Below are 12,300 nucleotides of genomic sequence, written 5' to 3'. Positions count from 1 at the left end.
AGGAATACTACATAACAACAAAAACAGAACTGAACTACCACTACTTCCAATAATATGTTTAAAACTCTTAGAAGATAGAGTATTCCGTGAAAAAAATTAAGTCACAGAATAAATCTCATGATACTATTTTGATAATTCTCAATAAACTAGCAAATTGAATTCATGAGAAATCCATACATATGTAATCAAACAGTGCTTGAGAAGCAAAAAAGCAAGAGAATGATAAATTCAGGATAATGGATACTGGGGCAGGGCAATCAGAGAGATTCTCATGGAGAGTTTCAATGGTTTTTGATAATATTCTAGTTTCTAAATTTGATGTGGGTTAGTGTTTCCTTTATTATTGTGTTGCATTTTACACATAAACACATACATATCTCCTACAAGTCCTTTATATGTACTGAATATATTCCATATTTTTTACCCTTTATTTAACCACTCAGTGAGGTCATGAAAGAATGCAAAGATCAAACTAAGAACACTTGCCAAAGCTAAAGCTGTGCTTCCCCCACCAACCCCAACAGCACAACTTTACCAGTCTATCCCCACCCCACCCACAAAGCTAACACTTAACCATTGGAAAAAATAAAGATAAATTGCTGATTTCCTTTATCATGGTGACATGATCAAGAACAAGGTTTGGGGGGCAGCCTGGTTGGTTTGTCATGTCACTGGGATCACACTAAAGCAACTTCTAATTTCCCCAAACCAAGTGCCTTTGTGTCTGAAAATCAGAGACTCATCACCTAAGTGGAGGTGCCTGGCTTCTCTCCTGTCCTCTATGAGTCCTCTACAACATGCACAGGGAGCGTATCACCCCCAAGGGGGCAAAAACTGGTCCTTGGAAGAGGGGTTGAAAAAAATTCTTAGATATTACAATGGTCTGTTGTCCACTAAAGGGATACTGTACGTAAAAACATATAGTATATCTGAGGTATATAACATTTCATGAGATTGGGGAAAGACAATGGGGGCTAAATGTCCTTAGATGAGCAATAATGAAAAACAGATTGAAACACATTGCTCTAATTTATATAGAATCTACCTTTGAGAATCTACCAAGGAGTTTCAGGATGTTATGGAAGCGATTCACCTGAGACTGGAGATTCAACTTCATTTGTAACTATCAAATGTCCACTTAAACTATTTTCTTTCCCACTTTAGGCCGTAAATCCATCTTTGTGATATATAGTTTACTCTTTCGTACTTCAAGATGAGCCAGTCTGCTTGCTGTGTAAGGATGACACAAGGTAAGAGTTAAGAAGCTCTAATTTCTCTATCATAAAATCAAACGATGTTCCCTATCCCACAGATCTGCTACCTCTTCTTACGCCAATATCAAATACATAATTAAAAACATAAACACTTTTGGGATTTCTTTTTCCTTATGTTTTCACAAATCTCAGCTTACTTTGGCCACAGGCCCTCTCTGCGCTGTTCTTACAGTTTGGTGTCACTCCTTTGTATTTAGCTTTGGCAATGTGCCTGACCTTCCATTACCCAGACTTGCCTATTTAAAATACGACATTTCCAAAGTTCTAGAAGGTATAGCCAAGTAGGTCTCTTCGGCTTCCTCCCACTGTTTATTATTTATAACTATTTGTAACTGTTCATAATTATAGTCTCCATTTAGTTCTGTATAGTTCCATTCCATTTTGAATGCCTTGACCTTGGAACTATATACATTTTCAAGACTTTTTTTAAAGTTAAAGGCAGCAGTTCCTAATCAAATGTGAGGGCTGCCCCTCACAACTTGTCAGTATCAATAAAGTGCTGAGGTTTAGGAATAATTTAATTTTTTTTTAGCAAACTCGTGAAGAATCAATTATATCTCTAATTACAGAGCAGTTTATATACCATGTACTTTCTTGAGTAGAAGAGAAAGAGTTATTTAAAGTGGGAACTGAGTATAATCCTGAGTATGCTCACAGGAGTGCCTTCCACTCAGCATGACCCTCATGTGTTGAGAACCACTGGCAGAAGGCACATCTGACAATTCTCAGCAATCCTTTCTTTACTCTTGCCACTCAACAGTGGTTCTCAAGTAGGGGCAATACTGCCACCACTCTATGCCGGCCAGAAGGCATCTGGAAACGTCTGGGGGTACTTTTAGTTGTTGCAAAGCTTTGGAGGATGAGGGATAATTTGGGACATTACTGACATTTAGTGATGCTAAATACAATGTCCAAGATAGTCCCATCTGCCCAATATGTCAGTGGCACCCTTGTTGAGAAATACTGTGTCTGGATTTTTTTCTTTTTTTTCCAGGTTTCTGTTGCTTGCATACCTCTAATGAATTATTTCTATCTAGTCACAATAAGCCCAGAGGAAGAGTTCCTCTTAGTTTCCCCTACCTTCTGAAAGATGAAACAGTTAGGGAGGCAAGTCAGTAGTCAAGAAGTTCTATCTTTATTTATTTATTTATTTATTTATTTATTTATTTATTTAAAGATTTTATTTATTTATTCGACAGAGACAGAGACAGCCAATGAGAGAGAGAACACAAGCAGGGGGAGTGGGAGAGGAAGAAGCAGGCTCATAGCGGAGGAGCCTGATGTGGGGCTCGATCCCATAACGCTGGGATCACGCCCTGAGCCGAAGGCAGACGCTTAACCGCTGTGCCACCCAGGCGCCCCAAGAAGTTCTATCTTTAGACTGATCTGCTAGATATCAGGATCTCTAAGGCTCTCATCACCACATTTCAATTCTACATAAGTTTCTTAATACATAGAAGCAGCTTCTGAATCCTGTAGCTGGCCTTGTTGTCTATGCTATACCTTCAATAAGACTTCTTCTTTTCCCTTATTTTTCCTTCTCCAATAAACAGTCATAATAATAGCAATAATTTATTGCATTCTTTTCATGTGCCAGGTAAAAATACAAATGACTTTTCATACAGGATCTCTTTGAGAACTCACAACAACCCTAGGAGGTAGCAGACTATACTGTGTCAGGACACAGAATGGGGCCAAGCTGTTCAAATCCCAATTCTGCTGTCTACTAGCTATATAAACGTCATCAGTTATTTCAATTCTCTGTGCTTAGTTTTTCCATCTGTATAACAGATATAACAAATGTACTTATTTATAAGGTTATTATGAGGATGAAATTTGGCACTCAGAACAGTGTCTGGTAATGGTAAATACCATATAAGCATTCTTTAAATATTCATTACCTATGTTTCACGAACAAGAAAATTAAAGTTCTTGAGGGGCTAGCATTTGTCCACAGTTGCTATATGCATGAACCAGGACTTAGACCTAAGCTTTTGAGTTCAAAGCTTGCACTCTAGCCAGTATGTCCTACTGCCCCTCCAAAATCTTTTTAACAGGCTCTATCTTCAGATCCAAGATTTTTCCTACAAGTGTGCACCTCATGGGGCTCCATCGAATTTAATGGACTTGCTTTTCTGGCCATTAATTCTATTTCTTGGTTTTTGAGGATGACAGTGATACCGTGTTTTACTCCTTTTATTGAAATTCAATTCATTTTGTTGTTTACACTATGACATGAGAGGACCTGTCTCTCTGGGAAAAAAAAAAAAAAAACCTCCCATTTTTACTTATTCATATTATAGTTTAGTCTATTTTGTCAAAGAAAATATTTAATTTGTCAAAAAATTGTATTAAACTACTGAGAGAAAGCATCATGTACTGCTATGTGGCGTCTGTGGTGTATTTTACATTAATGCTTGAAACTAGCTGTATTTTTAGGATGGCCTCAAGAAAACATGAGTCATACTTAAAAGCATTCCAGAAATAGAAACAAGATGTAAGACTGTACATTACGAACATCTGCAAAACAAACTGCCAAGCTGCCATGCATAACCTCATATAAACACAGCCCTGCGTGCACGAGAAAACCCTGACTTCAGTGTTTTCAAGCACAAGATGCTACCTTCCAGGAGTCCACATAATGATAAACTGATGTCAATAACACCAGAGAGCTTGATCCTATATTCTAACATTTCCTTCTCTATGTAAAAATAAAACATCTGGTTCATGTTGGGCTACATTCCTTATTCAATCCCTACCCAATACTTGTTTCAAAAAAAAAAAAAAATGTGTACTATTTTTGCCCAGGCATATTCAAGGGCTTTAAAATAAGTCTATTAAAGGAATCCAAATTATAATTTTCTCCCTCCACAGACTTAAATTTGTCATACATGTAAAGATTAAAATTAAAATTTCAGAAAATTACACAGAGTTCTAATTTCATTATAGTAAGTCCTTTAAAACTAGTGATGTTTTTGTAAGCATCCCAAGGGGCAACATAATATAATGGAGGAAAAAAAAAAGCCTTTGAAGCCAAACAGACCTAGCTGTGATTTCTCATCCTGTCCTTTATCAGTGTCCTTGGACAAGAATTCTGAATCTTCCGGGCTTAAGTTTTCTTATTTTCAAAAGAGCAGTAATAATACTTATCAAGTATGACTATTATGAGGATTACAGGTAAAGCATCGTGTCAAACCCCTCAGCCAGTGAGAACCACGAACGGAAGAATATTAAAGCCTTACCCTCACCTGCAAAATCCTTTACCTGGTGTGCGTCCTAGACACACAGGCTGCACAGTGTGGACTCAGTGATAACGAATGGGCTTCTGGGTTTATACTCAAATAACCTTCCGGACCTAGAGCCCACCCTGAAGAAATAAAGGAGAAAGGAACCCAACATTTACCACATCCCTGAGTGGCAGAGCTTATGTTAGGTACTTCCTCATGGCATTGCAGTGTACTCACCGTAGCCATCCTAGAAAATAGTTCAGAAAGAACCGGAACCCAAGCCTGCCACACTGCCCTGCAGTCACTCTTACCACATCACAATGAGAGATTTCAAAAGAATCACAACTCATCTCACTGCAAGTACATGTTCATCTACTAAAATGTCACTTATCACATATCATTCTGTACTTGAATATAATGGATGTCAGGGGAAAAAAACACGGTATGTTTAGAACTGAAGTCTACATCATTTACCACATGGGCTAACTGAACTAAGAAATTAAATCATTCACGCAGCTACATTTGTTAAGGAACTAATATATAGGCTTGGCGGCAAGAACACAAAAATGAATACAGTAAGGTCCTCTGAAGGTGTCAAAGGAAAACACTGCGTATATACAAAGCCTCAGTTTATATAAAGCCGCTCATCTATAATGTAGACTGATGAATCTGATTCAATACAGCTGTAATCAAAATTAAATGAGAAGTACAATATTGACCAGCACAGTACTCAGAATAGAGAAGCCATTCAATTTTTCTTAAAACTGGAAAAACCCATCAATATACATTAAATAAATGGAAGCATATCCATATACAATGATTAAGGGTCAAGCTGTTTATTTTTTCTGTAGAGATGTTAGAATAAGAGTATATATGTGCATGTTTTTCTTGTATTTGCACAGAGAAATACAGAAAAGATATCTCTGAAACTAATAACATGGCAATTAATGTAAACAGAAACAGGGGTGAAACTAAGATTTCTCAATGTGCACTTTTTTATATTGTTTTGGTTTCTGAACCATACAAATGTATTATTTCTACAAAAAAAAAATAAGTTACTTTTTTAAGTCAAGTTTTAGAAAATCCTTTAGACAGAATAATTTCTATAATATAATGCTTTGTGAAAATGGTCACGAAATAGTACATATAGAATATTTTCTTAAATGATGCATGTAAATACAGTCATTTTTAAAAACACTGGGTACATTTATAAGATATGACTCACACAAAGTATATTCTCTGACCAAAATTAAATTAAATTGAAAATTAATAATAAAAAGATCTTTGGAAAATCTCCAAATATTTAGAAACCAAATGGCACCACATGGGTCAAAGAAGAAATCAAAAAGGAAATTGCCAAGCACACTGAACTAAATGTAAGTGAAAACACAATGTATCAAAATTTATGGCATGCCACTAAAGCAATACTGAGGGGAAATTTTATAGCACTAAATGTCTATATGGAGAAAAAGGAAGGATTTCAAATTAATGACCTCAGCTTCTGCCTTAAGGTACTGGAAAAGGAAGAGCAAATGAAACGCAAAGAAATGAAATTTATACTGATCAGAGCTTAAATCAATGAAAGGGCAAACACGATAATTTTTAAAAATTAATGAAACCAAAATCTCTCTTTGAGAAAATCAATACAGTTGACAAATCAGGAAAGACTGATGAGGAAAGAGAGAAGACACAAATTACCAAAGTCAGGAATATGAGACAGGGGTTGACATGAAGTACAGATACTTCAGATATTAAAAGGAGAATTAGCGAATATTGTGAAAATTTTTATGCCAATACACTCCATAACTTGGACAAAATAGACAAATTCCTTGAAAGACAAATTCCTTTAAAAAGTCAGCTGTTCTTGGGGCACCTGGTGGCTCAATTGGTTAAGCGTCCAACTCCTGGTTTCAACTCAGGTCATGATCTTGCAGTCATAGGATCCAGCCCCACTTCAAGCTCCACACTGAGTGTGGAGCCTGCTTGAGATTCTCTCTCTCCCCTCCACCCACCCACCTACATTCCCTTTCTCTCTCTCTCTCAAAAGTCAGCTGTTTCTTAGCTAATACAAGAAAAGGGAACATTAATAACTATATCTAACAAAGAAACTAAATTAATTAAAAACCTTCCCATGAAGAGAAGAAAACTCCAGGCCAAGATAGCTTCAAGGTGAAGTCTACCAAACATTTAAGGAAAAATGCCAATTTTATACAAATTCATTCAGAAAACTGGAAAGTGGGAAATACTTCCCAATTCATTCTATGAGACCAGCACTGCCTGAATACTAAAGCCTTGACAAAGACATCAAAAGGAAAGTGCTATGGACTGAATGCATTCCTCTAAAATTCACATGTTGAAATCCTAACTCCCAATATGATAGTATTAGGAGGTGGGGCCTTTGGAAGGTGATTAGGAGCCCTCATGAATGGGATTAGAACCCTTACAAGAAAAGACACAGGTGCTTGCTCCTTCTCTCCACTCTTTTTGCCACGTGTGGATACGAGAAGTCAGTGGTTCACAATCCAGGAGAGAGGGCCTTGCCAGAACCCAACCATAACCCGATCATAATGACGCCCTTATCCCAGACTTCCAGCCCCTAGAACTGTGAGAAATATATTTCAGGTTTTTTATAAGTCACCCAAATGATGATGCTCTGTTATAGCACCTGGACCTAGGACCAAAAGAAAGCTGAACATCAATATTCTTCATAAATATAGACGCAAAAATTCCAAACAGAATTCTCTCAAACTGAAGCCAGTTATATGTTAACAAGCTAAAAAAAGAAAAACCACATTATCATGTCAAAGAACACAGAAAAAACACTTGAAAAAAATAAAATCCTGCTTCCTGATTAAAATCTCTAAGCAATCCACAAAGGGGAGAAAACTTCCTCAACTTGATAACGTATATGAAAAACCTATACCTACCATACTTCAGGGTAAAAGGCAGAATGCTTTCCCCCAAGATCAGGAATAAAACAATATTCTCTCCTCTCACCACTTCTACTCAACATTTACTGGAAGTACTAGCAAAAACAGTGAGGCCAAAAACAAACAAAAAGCACTACCCCATTAAAAAGCAGCAGCATTACCTTTATTTATATATAACATGATTGTTTATACAGAAACTGTGATGAAATCCACAAAAGAAGCTCTAGGATTAATAAGTGAGTTTAGCAAGGTGCCAAGATACAAGATCAATATACAAAAATCAGTTGTACTTCTTTGTTGAAATTAAAAAAATACCATTTATAATAACATCAGAAAATATGAAATACTTGAATGATGACTGACAAAATGAATGCAAGACCTGTACACTGAAAACAACAGAAGGGGAGCCTGGGTGGCTCAGTTGTTTGAGCACCCAACTCTTGATTTTGGCTCAGGTCATGATCTCAGGGTCCAGGATGGAGCCCTGAGTCTGGCACTGTGCTGTGCGTGGAGCCTGCTTAGGATTCTCTCTTTCCCTCTTCTTCTGCCTCTCCCCCTACCCTGCCCCTCTTTCTCAAAGAGAAAAAAAAACAGCAACAAAACACTGCTGAGAGAAATTAAAGATATAAATGAATGAAGAGCTACCCATTGTTTATGGGTTAGAAAACTCAATATTATTAAGATATTGAATCTATAGATTCAATGCAATCCCAATCAAAATCCCAGCAGGTTTTTGTTTTTGTGTGTGTGTGGAAACTGACAAGCTGATTCTAAAATCATATAGACGCAAAGGACCCAGAATAGTCAAAACATCTTTGTAAAAGAACAAAGATGGAAGACTAACCTTGCCTGATTTCAAGATTTATTATAATACCATAGTAATCAAGATAGTGAGACTTTGGTGTCAAGACAGACAGAGATCAATGGAACAGTCTAGAAATAGACTCACAGTATGTATGGACACTGATTTCTGACAAAGGTACAAAAGAAATTCAGTAGAGAAAGGATAGTCTTTTCAGCAAACGGTGCTGAAACAATTAGATATCTATATGCAAAACATAAACTTTGACCCATACCCTATACAAAATGACCTCTGACTCACACCATATATAAAAACTAACTTAACATGGATAATAAACCTAAATATAAACTATGTATACAATTGTGAAGACATCTAGGAAAAAACAAGAAAAAATCTTTGTGACCTTTGGTTAGACAAAGATTTCTTAGGTATGACACCAAAACCACAATCCATAAAAGTAAAAACTGATAAATTGGATTTCACTAAAATTTAAAATGGCTGCTTTTCAAAAGACACAATTAAAAAAATTAAAAGACAAGTCACAGACTGAAAGAAAATATTTGCAAATCTTGTATCTGGTAAATTCCTTATATCCAGAATGTATGAAGAAATCTCAAAACTGGGTACCTGGGTGGCTCAGTCAATTAAGCATCTGCCTTCAGCTCAGGTCATGATCCCATGGGATCCAGCCCCAGGTTGGGCTCCCTATTCAGTGGGGAGCCTGCTTCTCCCTCTCCCTGTGTAGCTTGTGCTTGCTTGCTCTCTCTCTCTCTCCCTCTCTGCCAAATAAATAAATAAAATCTAAAAACTCAAAAAGAACGCAAACACCCTAATAAAAAAGTGGGCAAAAGATGTGAGTAGACACTTTATCAAAGATATACAGATGGCAAATAAGCACATAAACATATGTTCAATATCACTAGTCACTAGGAAATGCAAATCAAAATCACTATGACATACCACTACATACCCATTAGAATGGCTGAAATTAAAAAGACTGACCATACCAAGAGCTAGCAAGAACGCAGAGGAACTGGAACTCTTACACACTGCTGGTAGAAATGGAAAGTGACACAACTACTTTGGAAAACAGAACGGCAGTTTCCTGAAAAGTTAAATATCTACTATGTGATACAGCCAGTCCACTCCTAGGTGTTTACACAAGAAAAAAGAAAGTATTATGTCCATATAAAGAATTATACTGAATGTTCAGAGTAGTTTTATTTCAAGAGCCTCAAAATAGTAACAACGATGTCCATCAACAGATGAATGAACAAACTGTAATTACTCAGCACTGAAAAGTAATGAACTATTGAGACATGCAACATGAAAGAATCTCAAAATAATTATGCTAAGTGATAGAAATCAGATAAAAATAGAATGTATATTATATGATTCCATTTATGTAAAATTCTAGAAAATCCAAATAGATCTAAAAAGCAGATCAGTGATTCCCAGAAAATGAAGGAATCAGGGGACATTATAAAGGGATACAAGTACACTTTTGGGGGTAAGGAATTTATTTGATCAATATTTTGATTGATGATGTTTCATGGTTACATACATATGTCAAAACGTATGAAACTGAAAAAAAAAACTTATGAAACTGTACATTGAAATATGTGAAATTTACTGTATGTAAATTATACTTAGTAACATTATTTTTTAAAGATTAGAATAACACATTAAAATTTTAACAGTGTTTATAATTAGACTTATAAATGATTTCAGTTTTATCTTTTTGTTTTTCAGTATTTCAGTATCCCAAGTTTTTTGTATGCATCACGTTTTATTTTTGTAATAGGAACACGAAGTTATAGTTCTTTTGAAAAACCACATTGCAAAGTAATAATAGCCATAATGGAAGTAAAGAATAACTGATACACAGGGAAAGTAGTAATATGACAGGTAACATATATTAGAATATTTTGACCAATTGATCACAATTTAACACCCAAAATTCAATTTGCAACTCAGCTTCTTGTAAAGTTCTCATCATCCATTACATATTGTTACATTGTGATAAACCACTGAAGATATCTTTGTTGGTCTTGGGGTAGCTAGCCAAATTCATAACAAGACTACACCAACCAAAAACATAGAATGAAACCAAAGGAATGACCTTTAGTTATGAACACATCTCAGAAGAACCAAGAATTTTTAGGTCCTGTCAAATGAATCTTTATTTTTATGATTCAGGTCACAGAAAAAGCAGTTATAATGGATATATTCTTTAGTAAGTTTCATCTTAAACATGAGGGTTTTATTAGCTATTTTTAAAGTTATAATCCAATACATGCTTACTGAAACAAAGAAAAAAAATCCAAAAATGTAAAAAGAAAAATGATCTCTCTTGACCCCTTCCATTCGCAGCCTCACTCCTAACCCAATGCCCTCGAAAAAACTCAAAGTTAAAAACCTGGAGTGTAGCCTTCCATACTTTTTTCTGTATACAGAAAGACATATAACATACCTGCAAAAGGTCTTTAAATTGTTTAAAAAAAAAAAAAAAAGTATCAGACTTTATATATACCCTGAAGTCTGCAACTTTTTTTTTCAGTCTGCAATTTTTGCTGAACAATATGGCATGGACACCCTCAAGGTCCACAGATATAAATCTAACATTCTTTTTTAGCAGCTGCAGAAGTCCATAACATTGGTAAACAATAATTTTATTCAACCATTCCTCTACTGATACACTCATTGCTTCTAGTTTTTGTCACTATCAGTAACAACAAAATGTTGGAATACATATTGTGTACAAATATTCTTCATGTACTGATATTTTCCTTAATGAATGTAACTTGACAAAGAAATTGCTACATCAAAAGGTTTGTTTTTTTATTTTAATAACTACTACCATATTACTTTCCAAAGAAGACATATCAACTCATACTCCTACCAGCAATGTACAGTAACAACTTTTCCCTGCAATCTTATAGGTACTGGACATTGTAATACTTTTCATTTTTTTAGATTTATTTATTTATTTGGGAGACAGGGAGAGAGAGCATGCGCACATGCATCCGTGAGCAGGGGGAGGAGCAGAGGGAGAGAAACTTCAAGCAGACTCCCTGCTGAGTGCGGAGTCCACCACGAGGCTTGATCCCACAACCCATAAGATCATGACATGAGCCAAAACCAAGAGTCCCACACTCAACCGACTGAGCCATCCAGGTGCCCCTAAATTCCTTTCTAATTTTGGCCCAGGTGATGCATGAAAATTGCTATCTTATAGTATAATTTGTATCTCTCTAACTATTAAGCAGGTTCAGAACATACCCATTTGGATTCCCTCTCCTGTGGCATGCCTATTTAAATCCTTTGCCTATTTTCTACTGGATGATATGGTGTTTCTCAGCAATTTGTGAGATATATTTGTATATTAAGGGTATTAATCCTCTATCATATGTATTAGATATCCATTAAAATGTGACTCTTAAGTTAGGGGTTTACTACTTGAATTCATTTTCACATTCAAACAATGTCATCAATAGTGGTTAAATTACCACATAGAACCAAATTAGACTACATATACATTACATAATTCAAAAATTGTATATCTGCAATGAAAGTTGCAGAAAGCAGCAACGGAAAATAAAAAGCAACAAAATGCATCAAGAAATGTTGAGTTATCTTTAGAATGGTGCCTGGGAGAAAGAGGACTAAAGAAAATTTAGCACTGAATAAAGATTGCTATGGACTCTGGAGGAGACTTCAGGCCATCTTACAGGGCTTTAAAAGTTGATGGGACTCTTCCCTTTGAGGGTTCTATTCTAGCTAAAGAAATCTTAAATGAAGTCCTTTTCTCCAAGTAAATTCTCATGAAATGAATAGCAATGAGTGCCCTACTGAAAATAAGGCAAATCTTTTTTTTTTTTTTAAGATTTTATTTATTTATTTGACAGAGAGACAGCCAACGAGAGAGGGAACACAAGCAGGGGGAGTGGGAGAGTAAGAAGCAGGCTTCCCGCTGAGCAGGGAGCCCATGTGGGATGCAGGGCTCAATGCGGGGCTCAATGCAGGGCTCAATGCAGGGCTCAATGCGGGGCTCGATCCCAGGACCC

The 12,300-nt window shown here is 36.0% G+C and overlaps 1 protein-coding gene across 1 annotated transcript in view; it reads right to left on the bottom strand.

The window, feature by feature from the left end:
• The window catches only part of VWA8 (von Willebrand factor A domain containing 8), a 336,899-nt gene that overhangs the window by 299,126 nt on the left and 25,473 nt on the right, over positions 1 to 12,300 (bottom strand). The window lies entirely within an intron of this gene.

This window comes from Ursus maritimus, unplaced genomic scaffold (assembly GCF_017311325.1).
Source record: "Ursus maritimus isolate PB19 unplaced genomic scaffold, ASM1731132v1 scaffold_10, whole genome shotgun sequence".
NCBI classification, from domain to species: domain Eukaryota; kingdom Metazoa; phylum Chordata; class Mammalia; order Carnivora; family Ursidae; genus Ursus; species Ursus maritimus.
This window is presented reverse-complemented; position numbering and strand designations above follow the sequence as displayed.